Source organism: Notothenia coriiceps, unplaced genomic scaffold (assembly GCF_000735185.1).
Source record: "Notothenia coriiceps isolate Sejong01 unplaced genomic scaffold, NC01 NC01_scaffold00000339, whole genome shotgun sequence".
Lineage (NCBI taxonomy): Eukaryota > Metazoa > Chordata > Actinopteri > Perciformes > Nototheniidae > Notothenia > Notothenia coriiceps.
The window spans coordinates 22,133,232-22,136,923 of NW_011333040.1; the positions used below are offsets into that span (position 1 = coordinate 22,133,232).

At 41.1% G+C, this 3,692-nt stretch overlaps 1 protein-coding gene across 1 annotated transcript in view; it reads left to right on the forward strand.

Moving 5' to 3' along the window:
• Positions 1-3,692, forward strand: part of LOC104952370 (phosphatidylinositol 4,5-bisphosphate 3-kinase catalytic subunit gamma isoform-like) — a 24,244-nt gene that overhangs the window by 2,730 nt on the left and 17,822 nt on the right. The window lies entirely within an intron of this gene.

Consider the following 3,692-nt stretch of genomic DNA (forward strand, 5'->3'; position numbering starts at 1 on the left):
AATTTATTGAGCTCTAATGGTTTGAAAAAGAGGTGTCAATCATCCAAATGGACCGAGACGGGGGGCCAAAAATGGAAAATGCACCCAAAGAGCCCCAGAAGGTTTGTTTCTTTTCTAAACCCGACGTCGCCCCTCTCTAAAAAGGTCAAATGGTCACTTATTTTGCATCAATCTTGATACAGGGTACTTATTATATGTTATAGTTTGGATTCTTAAAGCTTTTAGTCTACTATCCCATCATTCAAGGGTGGTTTTCACACTATAATAATTTTTTTTTTACTATGTTCAATCTGAATTTACTTTAAAATAAAAAAAAATCCATATTGATTCTGACTTTTCTACATCCAACTCACAGGTTTATCATTGCTTTGAGAAAAAAGATTATGAATTTACCCCTTTTAGAAGTGAAGATATAGTCAATTGTTCTGGGAATGTAATTTTCGAGCCTGACACCTGAAAAACAGGCTCGGGCTTAACAGGTTTTAACAACCTATTCCATCATTAAGTTGTGAGGACATGTTAGTCATGTAAGGGCAGACAGATGCCCACACATGTGGTGTGTATTAAAACATTTTTGGAACTTTTAAAATAAGTATCACATACACATTTAGGTTTTTACCACTCTGAAAAGTTCCTTGCTATCATTAATGAAAAGCCCATACTGTTTATTGTATTAGCTATGATGACGTAAGTAAGTACCTTTGCTACAATTCATTTCCCTGTAGTGTGGCCTCAGCTAAAGCTCTGTGCGACTAATCTGAACTCAACTGACCTACTCCACAGGACTTAATGCTGAGCCACAAACTCACCTCCACCTCTCATTCTACTGCTTCCTTTCTGCCTGTCTAGTACAAACATGAAAATGTGTTAGTTAGTGTGTGTCTGCAATGAACTTACTGTAATCACCCTATAGGCTGCTGACTGGCTACTGTCTGGTCATGCCCTCGCATGAGCTTTTTGTCGGTCTCTCGGGTGTGTCCCTCTTCTTTTTAGTTAAAGATTATTTTTTGTGATTAACCGCTGTAGACCCTTAAGGGCGAAGCTTATTTAATCTGATAAAGAGTGTTAGGATGAATAAAAGAGTATACTGCACTGGTTGTGTATGAACAGTAATATACGTTACACGACACGTTCCGTTGTGTGTGTACATAGGTGGTGCAGAACAAAGGCTCAGTTAGATGGTATTACTGTTTGCTTTCCTTGAGATCTGGGTCAATAGCAGTATAAATCAACACTGCACCTCACACTGGGAGACATAACTCTCTCTCTACAGACCTGACATGGAGAATAATCTTTGATGGTAATCTTGCAAGATGCCAGCAGAAATGCGGTAAATATCCAGACAGTATTATGAGATTTCCTTTGGCTCCACAGGTGATTATGTCGTAGATTAGGAAGTTGTTTGAAGGGTAGTTGCTTCCATGTTTGACACTAAGATTACATGTGTTTGGGTGGTCTGTTCAAATCAAGCAAATGGTTGTTAATTTGGGATCTTATATATTAGTCAGTGTCTGCCAGTGGTTTCCCTCTTTTTTCAGTTCAAAAGTGTTTCTTTAGGGCTTCTATCGGGGTGCAGCAGATCTACCATTAGAACATTACTGTTGAAGAAAAGTGCAATTTCCCCATGATGATGTTTTCTTCATACAATTTCTCTTAAAAGACTTAACAATTTTCACTCTAATATAGAGAAATACAGTTTTGGCTTCAAGCTGTGTTACAGTGATTTCCGACTGTTTTGATGATTTTGTTTTGCAATGTTGTATTCAGAGTATTATAAAAAATGAGTCATTCAGATTAATAATGCCTTCAAAAAAAGATCTCATTTCAGAAAGAAGAGAAAAACAGCTTTGCTTCATATGGTAGCTTCCACAAATCAGCATCTAATGCAACCCCAAAACATGTTGCTTTTTTAAGTAATGGATGCAACAGTGTTTTAATGACTCTCCTCAGCCCAGGCCAGGACTGGCCATCGGGAGGACCGGGAGGTTTCCCGATGGCCTGGCCTGTTAAGTGGCCTACTGGCCTTTTATGTATTGTGAACGCAACGCTGCGCAAATGTGGGTCTGCCTCACACAGGGTGACTGGCTGTCTAAATGATGTGGCCTGCCGACATGGCCACTTCCATACCGATCATAAACCAAAGCCCTCGATTGGTCTCTGTGTGTCATTCAAGCTCGGGAGGGTGTGTGTATGTGTGGCACGAGCAAGCGAGAGAGAGCGCGCACCGGTTACGTGTATTGTTGTTGTTAGCATCTGGTTAGCTAGCTGTTTAACAGATATAAGGAGCTGTTTCAACAACAAGGTGGAGGGAGACTCCTCTGCTACCAGACTGAGAGAGATAACTACAGCTCAGGTGAGGTTAAGGACTCTCTGAGTCTTTAGATAGTTAAATTAGTCTAAGTTCTCAGTGGGTCTCAAACGGTTTGGTCGTCGTTTATGTAAACACATATTTCCATTTGAGGGGGGAGTAATTAGTAAAATATGCATGAAGAAAAAGAAAAAAAAGATAAATAGGTGAAAAAAGGTCACTTTTAAAACTTGTTGAGAGCTAAAACTAGTCTTTGCTGCTGCCTCAAAGAGGAGCAGGGGGGAGAGGAGGGAGAGGAGGGAGAGGGGGGAGATGAGGGAGACAGGAGAGGCTGATTCAGGAGCCCAGACACACTCAATAACTAAACAACCTTCAATTTTTTTTTATATTGGATATGGGATGTTATTGGTTATGGCCATGTTCTTATGATTTTATGATTATTTAAATGTATACAGTTCTGTTTCATATGGGTGTTTCCATAGATCTAGTCTCTTTATTTCCCCCCCAAAGTGCACCAGATTGATGCATTTTAAACTCCAAAATAATACATAAAAAATCATATCGGGGGGGCATGGCCCTAACCCGGACCCCCGCTAGAGGCATTTGAGGTCGACCCCACCTTAAAATATGTTCACATGGATAGGTTCCCCAAATACATTGCACATTTTTTTAAAATAGTTAACCCATGGTCCATATGTGTATTATTGTGGTAGGAGATGAAAACTAAAAAAAACGGGTATTGGCCTCGGCTGGGTGTAGAATGCGCTGCCCGGACTTATGGCGCGGTTTCCACTGCAGCGGCTGGAGCTCGCTTAAACCGCCAAGCAAGCCTTGGACCTAGTACCGGCTAGCGGGTCTAATTCACAGTTTTTCCTGGCCCCATAAAATCGTGGTTCTAGGCCAGGAACAACCACAGGCTGAGTCGGCTGAGTATGCTAACTAGAGAAAGTCGCTGGCAAGGGGGCTAGCCTACAAACACACAAGATGACATATTTGACCGTGATTAATTGTAATTACAGGTTTCAAAATGATGCGAAGTAACAACATACTGATGTCCGTTAGTAAAAACCATGAATTAATGCTTGACCAAGCTGCGACAGATGGCCAGGTGAAACTTTTAAAATGCGGTTTCTAATGGAGATTGGCTAAGCTAACGGTTGTACATGCTCCGACCCGTCCACACTCTACAACAATGCCTATACAGACATAAATAAACCACACAGACTTGTAGTCGATCCAACACCAGACAGTCTGAGTTTGTACTTGTTAAACTTTGTCTATGTTTCTGACAGATATGAGGAGCGTGAGCTCTGAGTGCTAACAGCTAACGGCTGTTGTTTGTTTTTTCTGGGGCTCTCATTGAAATGACGTCACGGCTGCCGCC